Below are 12436 nucleotides of genomic sequence, written 5' to 3' on the forward strand. Positions count from 1 at the left end.
CTGACTCCATGTGGGAAACTGTTTCTTTGACTTGCTTTTCATTGCTTTTGTTATTATATCAAAAATAATAGCCTGCCTCAGAGGACCCTGCTCCTCTGCCTGACTGTGAACTAAAGTGCCTGTAAATAGCTCATAGAGAGAGAATCTGGCCCTGCCCACCTGCAGATAGTTACAACAAAAAGAAGAGATTAACATACCCCTTCCAAAGTCTGGCCATTCCTAAAGACAGATGTTCTGCAAGACTGAAGACCCTTTCACTTTACTTCCTCACTGCCTCTCCCTCTCTATTCTGCCTTTTGAATTTAGTTCCTCATTTAATCTCTCTCTCTCTCTCTCTCTCTCTCTCTCTCTCTGACTCTATAAAAGAACCTGGCATCCAGACCCCAACAAGATGGTTTCTCTGCAACATCAGTCTGCATCGTTCTTGGTCAGCCAGTTTCTCGAATAAAGTTGTATTCCTTGCCTCAACACCTCATTCCTCAGATTCATTGGTCTGTAATGTGGTGAGCAGAGTGAGCTTGGACTCAGTAACAAAAGTACACAGATTGCTGGACTCCACCTGCAGAATGTCACGGCCAGTCAGTCTGGGTAGGGCCTGAGATTCTGCTTTCGTAACGAGCTCCCAGGTGATGTTGATAATTCTGGTTGGGGAATCACACTTTGAGAACCACTAAATTAAAGAGTCACTGTGGCCTTCCCCCACTTAAGGTAAAAACCAGAATTTGGCTTTTTCCTCAGTGATTCTTTTCACAAAGACTTGAATCTCTGGGCTGGGCTTCTGAAAGGCCAGGTCTTTGACTATTGCCCAAGACATGTGTTTTATGGTGGCTTTGGCATATCCAGTAAGAACAAGAGTGCTCAAAGTGTATAGTAGTATCAGCATTATCTAGAGACTTACTAGAAATGCACATTTGGAAGCTTCACCCTAGATTTAATGAACAGGGAACTCCACAATCTATTGGTTCTGATGCAGGCCAAAGTTTGGGGACCACAGGATTACAGAGGTTGTTGGGAAGCCATTTAGGATCTTTTTAGTAAATATTAACAACTGTGATTGGGATTCCCAGGTGCCACTAGTGGTAAAGAACATGCCTGCCAATGCAGGAGACATAAGAGACCAGGGTTCAGTCCTTGGATTAGGAAGATCCCCTGGAGAAGGGCTTGGCAATCCACTCCAGTATTCTTGTCTGGAGAATCCCATGGACAGAGGAGCCTGGCAGGCTACAGTCTGTAGATTTGCAAAGAGTCAGACATGACTGAAGCAACTTAGCACTCAGGCAACAACTATGAAGGGCTTTCCTGGTACAACTATTTCAAGACAAGATGTGGCAAAGGAAAAAATCAAGCTGCGGTCTTCCTAGGGCAGTGGTCATTGACTTTCAGTCTTTTATGAGTAGATGCAGGCAGCAGCACTCTTGCCTCCTCCACAGCTAGTGCTGGTCTAATTAACCAATTAAGGGATCATAGAGCACACAGAAAGACTAAAACCCGAGATTAACATTAAGTGGCAATTAGTGGTATTAGGCAGTGCCCATTATATGCTCATAAACATATTAACATGTTGCTCTTAAACAGAAATGAATACAGCCAGACACCATTCAAAAGTGCCAGGCTTCCAGGGGCTCTCATTTATCGCAAGTCACAGAATCAACTGACCCTTGATCAATGACATTTCACATAGGTTCATTCTGCCAACCCAGACTTTAATCTTTCAGCTGCCTATTGAAGGCCTACTCTGGTTTTTCCATTGTGCTGCAGCGAGGTTTCTGGAAGTAGTGAGTGGTATCTGGTTTCTCGGTCCCCTTCTATTCCCAGCTGGGATTTTAGACGTGGCTCCCTGTCAACACTCAGAAACGCGGTAAGTCACTGGGGACCGCAGCTCAGGGTGCATGTGTGAGCAACCAGGTTTAATTCCAACTCTTTGTGCTTGAGTCATCACTGCTCTATTTGTGGAACTGAGCAAACACTGCCAGCGATCTTCAATGCCTGATGGCTCAATAGATATCTAAGTGGAGGTGAAGTTGGAATAATTCTACCCGTTTACTGTGCTGTTCGCAAACGAATCAGTAAAATGTCTACAACTTGCAACCTTTTTTTTCAACATATTGTTAGGGGAGGAATTGAAAACTCTTAAAAATACTCCTTTGTTGAGAAGTTTCCCAAGGTCTTCTGAAATGTCTCACCAAATTCTGACTTCATAAAGAGATGATATGGTATAGACGAAAGAACCTGGGTATTGAAATCAAACAGATTTATGTTTGAATAGCACAACTGCCACTTCATAGTTTGGATAATTTGACTGGTCAAGGGACTTAAATTCTCTAAGCTTCAGATTGTCATGTGTCATCAGAGAGCCAACTCACTGGAAAATACCCTGATGCTGGGAAAGATTGAGGGCAGGAAGAGAAGGGGATGACAGAGGATGAGATGTTTGGATGGCATCACCAACTCAATGGACATGAGTTTGAGCAAGCTCTGGGAGACAGTGAAGGACAGAGAAGCCTGGTGTGCTGCAGTCCATGGGGTTACAAAGAGTTAGACACAACTTAACTGAGCTGTTGAACAACAACAACATGGGCTAACATGCCTGCCTTATGAGGTTGATTTGAGAAAAACAAAATGACACACGCACAGTGCCTGGCATGCATTTGACATGAAAACTTCTTAGTTCTTTTCTCCTAGGATTGAAGATAATTGCTTGGTCTTGGTATGAGTTTTTACCCCATAAACATAATAGTATGTGGGAAAACTCAAGCAATCATACAACAGGTCTGCTTTGCTGTCCGTCGCACTGCGTCAGTCAGCATAAAGCCAGTTCTTCCAATGTTCAGTCAGTTCTAGTCCATTTGCCAAGAATCCTATCGCTCCTTTTATGGCTTGAAAAGTGATGTTCATGTCTGGAAAGCATCCAAATCATGATACTTCAGCTCATGTTTGTCACAGCTACAAAAAACAGTCTATAAAGTATTTAAAGAAACAGAATCATTTTCCTATACCTTCAAAAGCACTGAATAAAACTGACTGTTTAGAACAGTATGACCCAAAACATGCTGTGATATGTGATTATATATATATACATATATATATACACATACATATGATTATAATAAAATGATAATGTAGGATATAAATTACCAACATTCAACTCCACAAATATAGCAAACTCATGTTAGACAGCAAAATATTTTGTAAAAGTTATATGCAAATATTTTTTTGGCCAGGTGTGCATTGTCCAGCTAGCCACAGTACCACCCTTGCTACTTCATATGCACTGGTCCACCTGCATCATCTTTTGTAGGGAACTTGCCATTTTCCTGAAGTCATTTAAATCTGTAGACCCCAGTCCCAACTGCTTAGATCAAATTACCGGGTTCCTACTCAGGCATATGGGCTTTAATAACAAGAGCTGATCTGACTTTTAGGTAGTTTTTCCTCTTCAGCACAGAGATGGTAGTAGCCTCCTATATTTGTCTTTGAGTAACTTGATCTTGCCATCTTTTGCATCCCCACAATTTCCAACAATCTTGTAGAATCTTTGTTTTAAAATTTTAATCTGTATTAATGTTTGAAATACCTAGTGTGGTTTCTATTTTCCTATTTGTACTCTGACTGATATAAAGCGAGACTGAACACAGCTACAAAGAAAACCAAACTCAGTATGTGTACTGATCAATATTCATAAACATAAAAAGGAAATTAAAGGTTACTAAGCATTCAAGGAAAATCAATAACATGGAAGAGAAAGACAAGATAAACAAAAGAAATACTAACTCTACGGAAAAGGATATAACCTGGTAAACAAACAAGAACTTAAAATTTATTGGGGATTAAAATACATATAAAATAGACAATCAACAAGGACCTGTTGAATAACACAAGAAACTAGGTTTAATACCCTGTAATAACATGTCAGTTATTCAGTTCAGTTCAGTCGCTTAATTGTGTCTGACTCTTTGTGACCACATGGACTGCAGCACGCCAGGCCTCCTTGACCATCACCAACTCCCGGTGTTTACTCAAACTCATGTCCATTTAGTTGGTGATGCCATCCAACCATCTCATCCTCTGTCAGCCACTTCTTCTCCCACCTTCAACCTTTCTCAGCATCAGGGTCTTTTCCAATGAGTTAGTTCTTCACATCAGGTAGCCAAAGTATTGGAGTTTCAGCTTCAGCATCAGTCCTTCCAATGAATATTCAGGACGGATCTCCTTTAGGATGGACTGGTTGGATCTCCTTGCAGTCCAAGAGACCCTGAAGAGTCTCCTCCAACACCACAATTCAGAAACATCAATTCTTTGGCACTCAGCTTTCTTTATAGTCCAACTCTCACGTCCATACATGACTAATGGAAAAACCGTAGATTTGACTAGATGGATCTTCGCTGGCAAAGTAATGTCTCTGCTTTTTAATATGCTATCTAGGTTTGTCATAGCTTTTCTTCCAAGGAGCAAGTGTCTTTTAATTTCATGGCTGTAGTCACCATCTGCAGTGATTTTGGAGCCCCCAAAAATAAAGTCTGACACTGTTTCCACTGTTTCCCCACCTATTTGCCATGAAGTGAAATGCTGGACTGGAAGAAACAAACTGGAATCAAGATTGCCGGGAGAAATATCAATCACCTCAGATATGCAGATGACACCACCCTTATGGCAGAAAGTGAAGAAGAACTCAAAAGCCTCTTGATGAAAGTCAAAGTGGAGAGTGAAAAAGTTGGCCTAAAGCTCAACATTCAGAAAACGAAGATCATGGCATCCGATCCCACCACTTCATGGGAAATAGATGGGGAAACAGTGGAAGCAGTGTCAGACTTTATTTTTCTGGGCTCCAAAATCACTACAGATGGTGACTGCAGCCATGAAATTAAAAAACGCTTACTCCTTGGAAGGAAAGTTATGACCAACCTAGATAGCAGATTCAAAAGCAGAGACATTACATTGCCAACAAAGGTTTGTCTAGTCAAGGCTATGGTTTTTCCAGTGGTCATGTATGGATGTGAGAGTTGGACTGTGAAGAAGGCTGAGCGCTGAAGAATTGATGCTTTTGAACTGTGGTGTTGGAGAAGACTCTTGAGAGTCCCTTGGACTGCAAGGAGATCCAACCAGTCCATTCTGAAGGAGATCAGCCCTGGGATTTCTTTGGAAGGAATGATGCTAAAGCTGAAACTCCAGTACTTTGGCCACCTCATGCGAAGGGTTGACTCATTGGAAAAGACTTTGATGCTGGGAGGGATTGGGGGCAAGAGGAGAAGGGGACAACAGAGGATGAGATGGCTGGATGGCATCGCTGACTCGATGGACATGAGTCTGAGTGAAGTTTGGGAGTTGGTGATGGACAGGGAGGCCTGGTGTGCTGCGATTCATGGGGTCACAAAGAGTCGGACACGACTGAGCGACTGATCTGATCAGATCTGATGGGACCAGATGCCATGATCTTAGTTTTCTGAACGTTGAGCTTTAAGCCAACTTTTTCATTCTCCACTTTCACTTTTATCAAGAGACTCTTTAGTTCTTCTTCAGTTTCTGCCATAAGGGTGGTGTCATCTGCATATCTGAGGCTATTAATATTTCTCCCAGCAATCTTGATTCCAGTTTGTGCTTCATTGAGCCCAGCATTTCTCATGATGTACTCTGCATATAAGTTAAATAAACAGGGTGACAATATATAGCCTTGATGTACTCTTTTCCCAATTTGGAACCAGTCTGTTGTTCCATGTCCAGTTCTAACCGTTGCTTCTTGACCTGCATACAGATTTGTCAGGAGGCAGGTCAGGTGGTCTGGTATTCCCATCTCTTGAAGAATTTTCCAGTTTGTTGTGATCCACACAGTCAAAGTCTTTGGTGTAGTCAATAAAGCAGAAGTAGATGATACCAAGGGAACATTTCATGCATAGATGGGCTTGATAAAGGACAGAAATTGTATGGACCTAACAGAAGCAGAAGATATTAAGAAGAAGTAATAAGAATACACAGAAGAACTGTACAAAAAAGATCTTCAGGACCCAGATAATCACGATGGTGTGATCACTGACCTAGAGCCAAACATCCTGGAATGTGAAGTCAAGTGGGCCTTAGAAAGCATCACTATGAACAAAGCTAGTGGAGGTGATGGAATTCCAGTTGAGCTATTTCAAATCCTGAAAGATGATGCTGTGAAAGTGCTGCACTCAATATGTCAGCAAATTTGTAAAACTGAGCATTGGCCACAGGACTGGAAAAGGTCAGTTTTCATTCCAATCCCAAAGAAAGGCAATGCCAAAGAATGCTCAAACTACCACACAATTGCACTCATCTCACATGCTAGTAAAGTAATGCTCAAAATTCTCCAAGCCAGGCTTCAGCAATACGTGAACGGTGAACTTCCACTTGTTCAAGCTGGTTTTAGAAAAGGCAGAGGAACCAGAGATCAAATTGCCAACATCTACTGGATCATGGAAAAAGCAAAAGAGTTCCAGAAAAACATCTATTTCTGCTTTATTGACTATGCCAAAGCCTTTAACTGCATGGATCACAATAAACTGTGGAAAATTCTGAAACAGATGGGAATACCAGACCACCTGACCTGCCTCTTGAGAAATCTGTATGCAGATCAGGAAGAAACAGTTAGAACTGGACATAGAACAACAGACTGGTTCCAAATAGGAAAAGGAGTACGTCAAGGCTGTATATTGTCACCCTGCTTATTTAACTTATATGCAGAGTACATCATGAGAAATGCTGGACTGGAAGAAACAGAAGCTGGAATCAAAATTGCTGGGAGAAATATCAATAATCTCAGATATGCAGATGACACCACCCTTATGGCAGAAAGTGAAGAGGAACTCAAAAGCCTCTTGATGAAAGTGAAAGTGGAGAGTCAAAAAGTTGGCTTAAAGCTCAACATTCAGAAAACAAATATCATGGCATCCAGTCCCATCACTTCATGGGAAATAGATGGGGAAACAGTGGGAACAGTGTCAGACTTTATTTTGGGGGGCTCCAAAATCACTGCAGATGGTGACTGCAGCCATGAAATTAAAAGACGCTTACTCCTTGGAAGGAAAGTTATGACCAACCTAGATAGCATATTCAAAAGCAGAGACATGACTTTGCCAACAAAGGTTAGTCTAGTCAAGGCTATGGTTTTTCCTGTGGTCATCTATGGATGTGAGAGTTGGACTGTGAAGAAAGCTGAGCACCGAAGAATTGACGCTTTTGAACTGTGGTGTAGGAGAAGACTCTTGAGAGTCCTTTGGACTGCAAGGAGATCCAACCAGTCCATTCTAAAGGAGATCAGCCCTGGGATTTCTTTGGAGGGAATGATGCTAAAGCTGAAACTCCAGTACTTTGGCCACCTCATGCGAAGAGTTGACTCATTGGAAAAGACTCTGATGCTGGGAGGGATTGGGGGCAGGAGGAGAAGGGGACAACAGAGGATGAGATGGCTGGATGGCATCACTGACTCAATGGACGTGAGTCTGAGTGAACTCCAGGAGTTGGTGATGGACAGGGAGGACTGGCGTGCTGCGATTCATGGGGTCACAAAGATTTGAACACAACTGAGCGACTGAATTGAACTGAACTGAGATGCTTTCTGGAAGTCTCTTGTTTTTTCCATGATTCAGTGGATGTTGTCAATTTGATCTCTGGTTCCTCTGCCTTTTCTAAATCCAGCTTGAACATCTGGAAGTTCATGGTTCACGTACTGTTGAAGCCTTGGCTTTTAGAATTTTGAGCATTACTTTGCTAGCGCGTGAGGTGAGTGCAACTGTGCAGTAGTTTGAACATTCTTTGGCATTGGAATGAAAATTGACCTCTTCCAGTCCTGTGGCCAGTGCTGAGTTTTCCAAATATGATGGCATATTGAGTGCAGCACTTTCACAGCATCATCTTTTAGCATTTCAAATAGCTCAATCGGACTTCCTAAGACCCACTTGACCTCACTTTCCAGGATGTCTGGCTCTAGGTGAGTTATCACACCATCGTGATTATCTGGGTCATGAAGATTTTTTTTGGATAGTTCTTCTGTGTATTCTTGCCACTTCTTCATAATATCTTCTGTTTCTGTTAGGTCCATGCCATTTCTGTCCTTTTTTATGCCCATCTTTGCATGAAATGTTCCCTTGGTATTTCTAATTTTCTTAAAGAGATCTATAGTCTTTCCCATTCTATTGTTTTTCTCTATTTCTTTGCATTGATCACTGAGGAAGGCTTTTTTATCTCTCCTTGCTATTCTTTGGAACTCTGCATTCAAATGGGTATATCTTTTCTTTTCTCATTTGCCTTTCACTTCTCTTCTTTTCACAGCTATTTGTAAGGCCTCCTCAGACAACCATTTTGCCTTTTAGCATTTCTTTTTCTTGAGGATGGTCTTGAGCCCTGCCTCCTGTACAATGTCACAAGCCTTTGTCCATAGTTCTTCAGACACTCTATCAGATTTAATCCCTTGATAATAACATATAATGGGAAAGACTCTGAAAAAGAAAATATGTGTGTATGTATAACTGAATCGCTTTTCTGTACACCCAAAACTAACACTACATTGCAAATTAACTATATTTCAATAACTTTTTTAAAAAAAAGAACTTACATATAAAAATAATATTAGAAGTTGGAAGATTTTGCAGCCAAAAATGAGAACAGGCTGCTATGAAAATAGAGCAATCAGAAAACAGAAGAGACTTTATTGCAATTAAAATTACCATTGCCCAGATTAAAAAAAAAAAGTCAGAAAAATGAATTAGACATCTAGGAAAGTTGATACGGAAGTTAAATTTGAGGAACTCTTTAGAATATTTAAGCAAAAAAAATCAATGAGGAAACAGGAGCACTTAATGTGCCAGACTGCTGTAAGTGCTTTAGTTATAATAACATAGTTAATTTTCATAACAACTCTCTGAACTGAGAACTATTATTATATATAGAGAGAAGTTAAGTAGCATACCCAAAGTCACACAGCTAATGAGGTGATAGAACTGAAATTCTAATCCAGGGAATTTGACTCCAAGACCTTGTTCTTAACTTTTATTTTCCACTGTCTATTTTAAAAGTAGTAGATAAGTTGAGAGATGTGAAAGATATATTTAGGAAATCCAATAGCCACCTAATTTGAGTTTCAAAAGAAGCAAACAAGATGAATAAAAGGAAAGATATAATTGAGAAACAAGAGCAGAAATGTAGTGAGCTGAAGAAAGATTTGAAAGACCCTATTAAGTGACAGTAATAATAACTTTAAAAAAACACATCTAGACACATATTCAAGAAATTTTAGAACTCTGGGATAAAGAGAAAAATAACTAGCTAATATCACACATTTCATTTCCAGCAAGACAATAATGGTTTATAAGTTCTAAAGCTTGAATTTAGGGTTTTGTACCCGGTCAAATATTGATCAAATGGTCACAGAAAATTAAGACAATTTTGGACATGCAAGAATTCAGAAAGTCTAGCTGCTGCTGCTAAGTCGCTGTAGTCGTGTCTGACTCTGTGCGACCCTATAGACCGCAGCCCACCAGGCTCCCCTGTCCCTGGGATTCTCCAAGCAAGAACACTGGAGTGGGTTGCCATTTCCTTCAATGCATGAAAGTGAAAAGTGAACGTGAAATCGCTCAGTCGTGTCTGACTCTTCGCAACCCCATGGACTGCAGCCTACCAGGCTCCTCTGTCCATGGGATTTTCCAGTCAAGAGTACTGGAGTGGATTGCCATTGCCTTCTTTGAGAAAGTCTAGCATCCATTGCTATTTAAACAGGCAAACCAAATATAAAATATAAAATGTGCCTTAGTTCGGGCTGCTATAACAGAATTCCATTGACTGGATTGTTTACAAATAACAGACATTCATTTCTCACAATTCTGGAGGCCAAGTCTAAGACCAAGGTGCCAGCAGATTCAGTGACTGATGAACCCACTTCCTGGTTATCTGGCCACTTCTTCCAGCAGCCTCATGTGGCAGAAGGGGTGAGGGAGCTCTCTGGGTCCCTTTTATAAGTACACTGATTCCATTCATGAGGGCTCTATCTTCATGAACTTATCACCTCCCAAATTTCCCACTTCCAAGTGCCATCATACTGTGGATTAGATTTCAACATATGAATTTGAGGGGCATACAAACATTCAGTCTATAGCCAAATGATTCTAAAAAACAGTAGGATGTGAAATTCAAGGAACATCAACAATTGAGTCTGATGCAGAAATAAAACACTCTATAACAAAGTTAAAAGTGAACTCATCAGGCTGGGATTTGTGAAATGTTCTCTTTAGAAAAATACAATGACAATAATATTTATTTTTACTTCTTTGTATCTCCAGCATTTGTTTCTACCAGAAACATATTTATGTAATCATAATATAAGTAAATGACTTTTCAAATTGTTATTATTTGAGATTCAAAAAAATTATGTTCATATAATTTTTAAATACCTAATTAATGATAATGAAGAAAAACAATAAGTCCCATATGTGAGACAGCAAAAGAGACACAGATGTATAGAACAGTCTTTTGGACTCTGTGGGAGAGGGAGGAGGGGATGATTTGGGAGAATGGCATTAAAACATGTATAATATCATATAAGAAACGAATCGCCAGTCCAGGTTCGATGCAGGATACAGGAAGCTTGGGGCTGGTGCACTGGGATGACCCAGAGGGATGGTATGGGGAGGGAGGTGGGAGGGGGGTTCAGAATGTGGAACACGTGTACACCCGTGGTGGATGCATGTTGATGTATGGCAAAACCAATACAATATTGTAAAGTAAATAATAATAAAAAAAATTTTTTAAGACATTTAAGCCTCCAAACAAAAATAAAACAGGTTTAATTGTTAATCACAGCTTGATTGATATCAAACAACTTCTTCCCACTTTGCTTCTGTATTTCTTCAGAATAAGGGAAGCATGCTCTTTTCTTGATTGTGTCTCAACTACGCTTGAAAAGACAAGCAACAACATCTTCCAGCAATCCTAAAGAAATTGCTAGGCAGAAATCCAAGATACAAGCAATGGTTTGAGACAAATGGAACAATTTAGATGGGCTGTATCTAAAATTTATCTGCAACTTCCTCAGCAAGCTAAACAGTTTGAGAAGCCAAATCACTAAAAACTCCTATTTGCATTTTTCATTTCCAGAGTTTACTAATATATTATATTTAGGTGTAGTAAAAATGGTGAGTAAAATCATATCAAATTATAAGCATATAATATTATAATATTCTCTGTCTATTTTACTCTTGCTTCTTCAACTTCAAATAATGTATTTTATTCAGCTATCATGTCTTGATGACTTTATACGAGAAAAATATTAGACTCAAAATAAATGTCTCTAGGTGTTATGTATCTCTTTAGAATTTTCATAATGAAATGAAACCAAAAAGAATATTCATTTCATCTCTTAGGCTTAAAAAGATAATTTTTAAACAGCATGATAATATATACTAGAATCCTGTTATAAATTTAATTATCTTTTCTAATCATCAAAGTGAACTGGATTTATTAATTCTATTTAAGTCATGTTGGCAAACAATGACACTTTGTCTTCTGGAATTAGTGGGAGGAAGAAAGTGGGGAAATTGATTTAAGAGTAAGTTTAACCTGTTTTGAAGTCAGATTTCTTTGAACTGGAAGTAAATTATTATAACTCATCAGTCGGTGCTGACTTACATATGAGCAAAGTACAGTTCAACTTTGGAACTAAAGTTAAGAAATTAATACACTTCATCTACTCCCCCAGGTCAAGATGTGAAAGTCAATCAAAATCAGAGTTGTAAGTGCTAAAAAAAATTACCATCTAAGAGTAAGCTACTCATGGTAGTTGAAAACTTTTGATCAGTATCATGTGGTTGCTCATTAATCTGTCCATCCGATTACAAAGCATTTATTGAGGCTCCCTATGCATTAAACACTGCTAAACTCTGGGAACTCAACGGTAAAACAAGGAAATATAACACTGCCATTGAGGGATGTTACAATTGCCAATGGGATGGCATCTAATATGGACTATTTAGAAAGATTACTCTCTGTCACTGTCTAAATGTAAATTTACACTTGCTAAATTAGATTATCCTACTGAAATGAGCTATATTCTGATTTAAAATGAAACTGCTTTGAAAGCCATGCACAGCAGGAACTGAAGAGACTTTTCCTGCTAAATGTGTATGCTTATCACATGGTTATCTCTTTTGCTCCTGAACACCATTAAAATGATGAATGAACAAAGCAAGAGAGGGAGATGAATCATCAACAGACAGAGGATTTCAATACTTTCAGATGATAAAGAAAAAAATACCTGGTAAGTGACTTAGAAAGGAAGAAGATAACACTGCAGTGTCTGCTGAAAGGAACACTGATGAGGAATGAGCCAATTTGCTGCATTGAAACTCATAGTCTCAGAACTTGGAGTCATCAAAGTGTGGATATAGCAAAAGGTTAAAACCAGGGGGATAAGTTGGAAGTCTGCATTGGAAGT

Source organism: Bos mutus, chromosome 5 (assembly GCF_027580195.1).
Source record: "Bos mutus isolate GX-2022 chromosome 5, NWIPB_WYAK_1.1, whole genome shotgun sequence".
Classification (NCBI taxonomy): domain Eukaryota; kingdom Metazoa; phylum Chordata; class Mammalia; order Artiodactyla; family Bovidae; genus Bos; species Bos mutus.